The sequence below is a fragment of the Mandrillus leucophaeus genome, unplaced genomic scaffold, assembly GCF_000951045.1.
Source record: "Mandrillus leucophaeus isolate KB7577 unplaced genomic scaffold, Mleu.le_1.0 Scaffold809, whole genome shotgun sequence".
In the NCBI taxonomy this organism is placed as follows: domain Eukaryota; kingdom Metazoa; phylum Chordata; class Mammalia; order Primates; family Cercopithecidae; genus Mandrillus; species Mandrillus leucophaeus.
The window spans coordinates 1,097,185-1,106,856 of record NW_012108797.1 but is presented as its reverse complement, the minus strand read 5'-3'; the positions used below and the strand labels follow the sequence as shown (position 1 = coordinate 1,106,856).

General features: G+C 38.9%; 1 long non-coding RNA gene across 1 annotated transcript in view; it reads left to right on the top strand.

Moving 5' to 3' along the window:
* LOC105530271 overlaps positions 1-9,228 on the top strand; it is a 27,164-nt gene extending 17,936 nt beyond the window's left edge. The window contains exon 3 of the long non-coding RNA XR_001004622.1: positions 7,433-9,228. This is a non-coding gene — a long non-coding RNA (uncharacterized LOC105530271). The remainder of the gene's footprint in view (positions 1-7,432) is intronic.
* Positions 9,229-9,672: the final 444 nt, after the last annotated feature.

Sequence of the window (9,672 nt, the reverse complement as noted above, 5' to 3'; positions counted from 1 at the left end):
TTTTTTTTGGTCTGATATAAGAATAGCTACTCCTGCTCACTTTTGGTGTCCATTTGCATGGAATGTCTTTTTCCACCCCTTTACCTTAAGTTTATATGAGTCCTTATGTGTTAGGTTGGTCTCTTGAAGGCAGCAGATTGTTGGTTGGTGAATTCTTATCCATTCTGCAATTCTGTATCTTTTAAGTGAAGCATTTAGACCATTTATATTCAAGATTAGTATTGAGATGTGAGGTACTATTCCATTCATCATGCTATTTTTTTCCTGTATACCTTGTGTTTTTTAAATTATATTTTTGTTTTATAGGTCCTGTGAGATTTATGCTTTAAAGAGGTTCTGTTTTGATGTGTTTCCAGGATTTGTTTCAAGATTTAAAGCTCCTTTTAGCATTTCTTGTAGTACTGGCTTGGTAGTGTCAAATTCCCTCAGCATTTGTTCATCTGAAAAAGACTGTATCTTTCATTTATGAAACTTAGTTTCACCAGATACAAAATTCTTGGCTGATAATTGTTTTGTTTAAGGAGGCTGAAGATAGGACCCTAATCCCTTCTAGCTTATAGGGTTTCTGCTGAGAAATCTGCTGTTAATCTGATAGGTTTTCCTGTATAGATTGCCTGACGCTTTTGCCTCACTGCTCTTGAGAGTCTTTCCTTCATCTTAACTTTAGGTGACATGAGGCCAATGTGCCTAGGCGATGATCTTTTTGCAATGAATTTCCTAGGTGTTACTTGAGCTTCTTGTATTTGGATGTCTAAGTCTAGCAAGACTTGGGAAGTTGTCCTCAATTATTCCCCCAAATATGTTTTCCAAACTTTTAGGTTTCTCTTCTTCCTCAAGAACATGGATTATTCTTAGGTTTAGTCTTTTAACATAATCCCAGACTTCTTGGAGACTTTGTTCATTTTTTTATTATTTTTTCTTTGTTTTTGTTGGATTGAGTTAATTCGAAAACCTTGTCTTTGCATTCTGAAGTTCCTTCTTCTGCTTGTTCGATTCTATTACTGAGAATTTTCAGAGCATTTTGCATTTCTGTAAGTGCGTCTATTATTTCCTGAAATAATTTCCTTTTGATTGTTTTTTATTTATGCTGTCTGTTTCACTGAAGATTTCTCCCCTCGTTTCTTGTATCACTTTTTTTATTTCCTTAAATTGTACTTCACCTTTCTCTGGTGTCTCTTTGATTAGCTTAATAACTGACCTTCTGAATTCTTTTTCAGGTAAATCAGGGATTTCTTCTTGGTATGGATCCATTGCTGGTGAGCTAGTGTGATTTTTGGGGGTTGTTAAAGAACCTTATTTTGTCATATTACTAGAATTGTTTTTCTGGATCCTTCTCATTTAGGTAGGCTCTGTCAGAGGGAAGATCTAGGGCTCAAGGCTGCTGTTCAGATTCTTTCGTCCCATGGTGTGTTCTCTTGATGTAGTACTCTCTGCCTTTTCCTAGGGATATGGCTTCCTGAGAGCTGAGCTGTAGTGATTGTTATCTCTCTTCTGCATCTAGCCACCTAGCAGGTCTACCAGGCTCAGGCTGGAACTGGGGGTTGTCTGCACAGAGCCCTGTGATGTGAACCATCTGCAGGTCTCTCAGCTGTGGATACCAGCACCTGCTCCAGTGGAGGTGGCAGGGGGCTAAAATGGATTCTGTGAGGGTTCTTGGTTTTGGTTGTTTAATGCAGTATTTTTTGCTGGTTGGCCTTCTGCCAGGAGGTGGTGCTTTGAAGAGAGCATCAGCTGTGGTAGTATAGGGAGGATCAGGTGGTAGGTGGGTCCCTAGAACTCCCAAGAATATATGCCCTTTGTCTTCAGCTACCAGTGTGGGTAGGGAAGGACCATCAAGTGGAGGCAGGGCTAGGCATGTCTGAGCTCAGACTCTCCTTGGGCAGGTCTTGCTGCAGCTGCTGTGGGGGATGGGAATGTGGTTCCTAGGTCAATGGAGTTAAATTCCCAGGAGGATTATGGCTGCCTCTGCTGTGTCATGCAGGTTGTCAGGGAAGTAGGGGAAAGCTGACAGTCACAGGCCTCACCCAGCTCCCATGCAACCCAAGAGGCTGGTCTCACTCCCACCGTAGTCCCCTCAACAGCACCGAGTGTGTTTCCAGGCAGTGGGTGAGCAGGGCTGAGAACTTGCCCCAGGCTACCAGTTGCTTCCCTGCCTGTGGCGTCTGCATACCAGATTCATGCCCTCCCCTGAATTCTGGCCAGGAGACTTCACATTCAGTTGGAATTGTTACAGAGTTCATCTGGAGGTTTCCTTCTCCCTGTGGTCTTTTCCCATTAGCTCTGGTAGCCCTCTCCAAGGACCTCTGTGAGATAAGGCAGAAATGGCTTCCTAGGGGACCCAGGGAGCCCACAGGGTTTTTCCTCCTACTTCCTCTACCCGTGTATTTCGCTAGGCTCTCTGAATTGACTCAGCTCCAGGTGAGGTCAGAATCTTCTCCCATGATCTAGACTTTCAGGTTCCCCAGTGAGGGTGTATGTTCAGGGGTAGATGATCCCCCTTTCCCACTTCCACAGCTTGGGCACTCACAGTATGTGGAGTGTCTCCTGGGTCCTGCAGGAAAAATCTCCTTCTTTCAGAAGGTCTGTGGGTTCTCTCAGCTTTCCTGGTTTATTTCTGCAGTAGTTCTGGAGCAAAAGTACACGATGCGAGTCTCCATACACTGCTCTGCCTGTCCACGTGGGAGCTGCAATCTAGTCTTGCCTCCCATCCACCATGATCCCTCTGGAATTCTTATTGAGCCCCAAGAAGAAACAGTACAGAAGATCCAGGAATATTAATGGGCCAGCTGGACTGAAGATGAGAATCATTAACCTTGTGCCCTGGCTGCAAAACCCCTCAACTGACCACAGGTCTTTGAGAAAGTCCCTTCCCTTTGTTGGCCTCAGCCCAAACACAGAGGAGCACTCAGTGTAGAAACAGTGATTAGAGGTGTGGGCTTTGGGGTGAGAAGTTTCTGAATTTGACCCTGGGAACCATCACTTTTTGGTTGTATGATCTATAGTAAGCAATTTGTCTATTAATACTATATACCTTATAATTGTTAGCATATTTTATTATTATTATTCATTTCACCTATCAAAAGGGTGAATAATAGGAGTAGGAATACATGGCCAGGTATTACGTTTCATGAACCTATAATGAAAATAACTGTTGGACAGAGTGTTTGATATATAGATTAAAGGAACTCTATAGAAATCTCAGGAGCAGACCCAAACATATAATATTATTCAATATGTTACATGTATACCATTTCCAATCAGATGTATTGTTCAAGAATTGAGGCTGGATCAACTGGTAAAGGGTTCATTGGGAAGCAAATTTGGGGCAAGGCATGGTGGTCCTGCCTGTGATCACAGAACTTTGGGAGGTCAAGGTGGGAGGATTCCTTGAGCCCGGGGTTCAAGATGAGCCTGAGCAACCTAGTGAGATCCCATCTCTACAAAAAAAATTAAAAATTAGGCAGGAGTGGTGGCACATGGCTGTAGTCCCAGCTACTCAGGATGCTGAGGTGGGAGGACTGCTTGGGCCCAGGAGGTCAAGTCTACAGTGAGCTGTGATCACACCACTGTACTACAGCCTGGGTGACAGAGCAAGAACCTTCAAAAAAAAAGCAAAGTTGTATCATGTCTTTTACCTTGTAATTTAACCAGAATGCCTCATCCACATGTTAGTACTTAAGGTAAAAGGAAAACTAAAATAACAAAAAAGACAGGGTACTGAACTATATATATGGTATATTAATTATATGAGTTGCATATGTAGTATATGTACAGTTCATGTGCGTACATGTATACACAAAAAAATCCCAAAGAACATAGCTCAATGTTAATTTCAACCATGATGGGATTGATTTTTTTGTTGTTGTTTTTTTTGACACAGAGTCTTGCCGTGTTACGCAGGCTAGAGTGCAGTGGCGTGATCTTGGATCACAGCAGCTTCTGCCTCCCGGGTTCAGTCGATTCTCCTGCCTTAGCCTCCCAAGTAGCTAGGATTACAGGTGTGAGACACCTGACATCCTGAGTAGCTGGGACTACAGCCATGTGCCACGACTCCTGCCTAATTTAAAAAAATTTTTTTGTAGAGATGGGATCTCACTATGTTGTTCAGGCTCATCAACGTCTAGGAATCCTCCCACCTCAGCCTCCTAGAGTTCTGTGATCACAGGCAGGAGCCACCATGCCTTGCCCCAAATTTGCTTCCCAATGAACCCTTTACCAGTTGATCCAGCCTCAGTTCTTAAACAATGCATCTAATTGTAAATGGCATATATGTAACATATTGACCACTCAGCTAATTTTTTTTTTTTTTTTTTGTATTTTTAGTACAGATGGGTATTGCTGTATTGGCCAGGCTGGTGGTCTCGAGCTCCTGGCTTCAAGTGATCCACCTGCCTCGGCCTCCCTAAGTGCTGGAATTACAGGCGTGAGCCACTGCGCCCAGTCTATGATGGGACTGATATTTTTAACTTCTCCACTTGGCTCAATATTAAGCCTTTGCTGAGTATGGATTAGACTTATGAAAAAAAACACTATATCCCCTAAAACCTCTGCTACTTATGAAATATTTCAGATAAAGTGTATAGATAACTATAAAATTAATCCAGGTTAAGAAAAACTTTACTCCTCCATGGCCCTTTCTTCCCTGCTAGAGATAATCAATATCCAGAATGCGGTATTTATTCCACATATTTTTTATTACTTTACTATATATGAGAACATCCCTAGACAAAATGTATATTTTTTTGCATATTTGTCTTCATACAACCACACACACACATTAATACTATAGGTGTTCTTGTCCTCCAACTAGCTAATTTAACGTCGTATGTCTATATGTACACACACACACACACAAACTTGATTCTTATACTCAAGAGAGCATTGTGAGGAATTCAAGGGGAAACTCTCCTCCAGATCCCAGCACAGTTTTTGACACATTATTCACAGCACCAATGTTTGCTTCCTTCTCATCCCAACTCTGCTAAGATGTTATTTCTTTACATTCACTTCTAATTTTACCATTAAGTATTCTTTTCATCTGCATTCTTTTAGTTTACATTGTGGTTCTTTATCAGGCTTTCTGAATTGAATGTTTAACTCATTTATTTTCATTTTTATTGATATCGGTATTTAATGCTTTAAAATAGTCTCTGATAGCTACTCTAGCTAAATTCATACATGCTCTGTTTTCATTATGATTATATGCACCAAATTCTGCAATTTTAATCTATTTCCATTTGGGCGCAAGTTTTGTTTAACAGCCTCAGATAGAATCAGTTTTCATGAATGATCCATGTTTATATGAAAAGTAGGTGTGTTACCTAATATTAGGCTTCACAGTTTAGAATAAGTGTATCTGTAAGATCTACCCTTGGAATTATGTTGCTTAAGTCTTCTCTACAATTACTAAATTTTTCTCCACCTGAACGTTTTTGGATAACAGGAAATGTAGAATCATCTATTATTAAATGGTGTGCTTCTTCCTACTTCTCTTGGCACTACTGTAGTTTTTGTTCTATCAATATTTTTACCACATGACTGCATAAGTAAGTATTAATAGCTCCCATCTTCCTTGTGAATTGTAGCCTTTGGCTTTATCAACTGTGATTTTTTGTCTCTTTAAATCCATTTTGGTCTCAGTTTTTTCTCTTAATTATCAAGATTGTAACCCTTATTTTCTTTATATTGTCAACTGCCTAGTGTATATTTATCCTTACATTTTTAACCTATATGAATACATTTGTTTTACGTGTATCACTGGGAAAAGCATAGCTTTGGATTTTGCTTCAATAGGCAATCTGAAATACTTTTATTTTAATAGATGAGTTAAGCCAATTTACTGTTATTGATATGATTGCCCATTTGTGTTCAATTCTGTTGTATTGCTTTTAAACACAAATTGTATAGTCTTTCACTAGTTCATATGTTTATTTGCTATCTATATTTATTTAGGATTTAGAATGGTTAATACATAATATCCTTGATATGGAAGAAGTCTTAATAATGAGGAGAGAAATCATCAAAAGATATGAACAGATAATTCGCATAAAATGCAATATACATAGTCACTAAACTTTCAAAAATATACCAAATTACAATAATTCTGCCTGCCATGGGCTGCCAGTGTGCACTAGAGGTATCTCATGTTTCATCTTATGGATGCCGCAGAGTAGAGGATTTTACTGTCATCTTTTACACTTATCAATTTTATTCTGACAGAATTAGAGCCATTCTGTATGTAAATTCATACGCTAGGTTTTAAGTGAGGAATTTTTTTTGCTCCATGCAAACATGGCTGTGGAGAAGTTTGACAATGGTGGTATGATAGTGCCCCCTCGTGACTGAAGCCTGAACTTCAGCTTGAACATCACAGTAGGAAAGTGGGAGGGAGGAGTTGTGGCCCAAGCCCGCCCTACAGAGTTTTCTAGAAGTCTGAGTGGAAAATTGGGTATTCCCAGTGTGTAGGAATACCGACAGCCTCCATTTAAAAAATGAAGCCCTTTACTATGTGGAAGAGAAAACTATGTCAGAATAATAAATATATTTTTTCAGTGCTTTGAGACATATGGATAAATAGCTGGAGAACTGGGTAAGCTAAAATGGATGCCGATCTTTTATCATCTTCGTAACCCAAGTTTGCCCTTATTATAACCATTTTTTCATGGAAGTATACTTTAAAATACTTAAACACAAAATCTCACTTTTTTTTTTTTTTTTGGACTGTGTATTTCATTGTGTGGATGCCCTCAAATTTATTTCACTAGTATTACAGCAATGAAAATTTAGTTCCCTTACCATTTCTGTGACCAAAAATAATGTACTTAACGCCATGTTCACGTATATGCAAATATGTTTGTAAGCATTTATTTATAATAAGTTCCTGAGTCATTTTAAAGCCCTTTGAACTATAACATTTTATATTAATAATGAATTCAAAATACTATTACTAATTTATATGACCTGTATCACAGTGTGAAAGTACCTGTTTCTGCACACATTAGAAATAATGAGAATGATTAATTTGGTGCACAAGAAGTCATGTCTCATCATTACTTTCATTATAACTCGTTTTCGTTGCCTTCTGGAATTCCATCCTATGGATGTGACATAATCAGTTTTCACAACCTCATGTTATTCAGACTGTCCTGATATTTCCTATTATCTACACTGTGTGGATGGCATCTTTTCAGACTCTGTGCACTGCTGAAGGGCACAGTTACGGGCACAGTTCCTGTGGCTATTTGCACTAGTGAGTTGAATGTGTCTTCCTTGAGTCCGGCAAGCTGTCTTAGGAGAAATACAACATAACATGATAAATGTCTCAGTTTGTGTGAGAGTGTGTGTGTGTGTATGTGTGTGTGTGCTGACAACCACATTTCCCTCTGCCCCTTCATGGGTTTGTGTCTCATTTGGTTTCTCTTCCCAAATTCAGGCCCAGAAGTGACAAAAGAGAATTATCAGGATGGCAGTCCTTATAACCAGATGCTTGTGAACATTCTTCACTACATTCTGAAGATGAATTTCTACAAGGGAAATTGTTTATGTAAGTGGTGTGTACCCTTTGATATGTATTGACATAGTGGCACACATAGAGTTGTGCCATTTAGACTCCCCAAGGGGAGGCATGTGAGGTCAGCCACAGAGGAGTGAAGAAATTAGTTAATGCTGACATCCTATCACATAGGATGGGTTCTGGACTCTGTCATGGACCCGCTCTCAAGCCATTGCCATAATTGGAAGACGTGGAAGTGATCAGATGCAATCAAATTTTGCACACAAGCACAACCTGATGTAGCAATGAGGGGAAGGGGGAAGAGGAATGATCATTGCTTGGAGTTACACAGGACAGAGGCAGCAGGGGTAGGACACAGGCACTCTTTTATATGCATTCTTTTTTTTTTTTTTTTTTTTTTTTTTTTGCGACAGAGTCTTGCTCTGTTGCCAGGCTGGAGTGCAGTGGTGTGATCCCGGCTCACTGCAACCTCCACCTCCTGGTTCAAGCGATTCTCCTGCCTCAGCCTCCCGAGTAGCTGGGACTGCAGGCATGCACCACCACGCCCAGCTAATTTTTTGTATTTTTAGTAGAGACGAGGTTTTACCATGTTGACCAGGATGGTCTCGATCTCTTCAGCTCGTAATCCGCCTGCCTTGGCCTCCCAAAACGCTGGGATTACAGGCGTGAACCATCCTGCCCGGCCCTATATGCATTCATTTTTATATGAAACATATGCATCAATTCTTTTGTATGAAAACGTTTGGTCATTACTGTGGTACAACAGAAGACCAGGTCAGTATCATGTTTTTTTTCACATTTACACAGATTTTTATTTTGTTTTAGACATTGTCTTACACGCAATAGACATTCAATATTTGTTGAAATTAATGAAAGAAAAGAGAACATGAAAAGGGGCTAAGAAGACAATAATCTGCTTTTTAATTTATAGACAGCAATTAGGTCAAACAGTTATAATAATGATGACAAAGAACAATATCTGAGGTACACTCAAAATCTTTTGAGGGTTATTTGCCACTTTTCCTGGCTATTTCTACACCTCTTGATCTCTAGTGAATGTTTCTATTTACAACTACATATTTTGTAAGTTTCACCTACTGTATTTCAATCAACACTGTAAAAAATGAGGAGAGTCTTTTTGGTTCAAATGTGGTTTTTAGTTAATTATGTGATGTGTATATGATTTTTGTTACCTTTTCTGTTTAGATATCAGGAGAATCGAAAATATGTTGATGGTGGAATTGTGGTGTGACATTTTTACTGACTATTACTCTGTAAAAGTTTTATCTATGAGCTCTATGGGTTGTTCCTGGCTTTTGAAAATTTACTTTAAGGAAGTGTTTTTGGAAATGGATTATAATTATACTAGTATGCAATCTTATGTATTTGCAACTGTCTAAAATGTTATGATACTTTCCTTTCTCCCTGTAATCTGGCATTCATCCATTCAAGACATTTTAATTGAACTCTTACAATGTTCTTAATACTGTGATAAGCTCTGAAGGTAAACTGTGGCTAAAAATGTTGCAGGATAAAATACAGGATTCCCAGTTAAATTTGAATTTTAGATAAACAACATTCTTATACTAAAAATTATTCTATGTTTATCTGAAATTCAAATTTAGCTGAGTATCCTGTAGTTTTTTATTTTATTTGTTTACTTGTTTGTCTGTGATAAATATGGCAGCCCTAGTAAAAATAAATATAGCCCTTGATTTATTCTAATTTACTCTTCAGTTGGCAAGGAAGGCACTAATCAAATAATCCTGCAGATTAATGAAAAATTGCAACTGAGATTAGTATGAACAAGAATAAATTCAAAGCTGAAGAAGAAGAATATAATTGGAAGAGAAACCTTGTCAGAAAGGGGACTTCAAAGAAGACTTCTCTGTGGAAATGTCAATGGACCCCCAATACAGTGGGGAAGGAAAGAGATACTCTGTCACTTTCTTTTATTTTTTTTTCTTCTTTTTTTTTTCTTTTTTTTTTATTATTATTATACTTTAAGTTCTAGAGTACATGTGCATAACGTGCAGGTTTGTTACATATGTATACCTGTGCCATGTTGGCGTGCTGCACCCATCAACTCGTCAGCACCCATCAACTCATCATTTACATCAGGTATAACTCCCAATGCAATCCCTCCCCCCTCCCCCTTC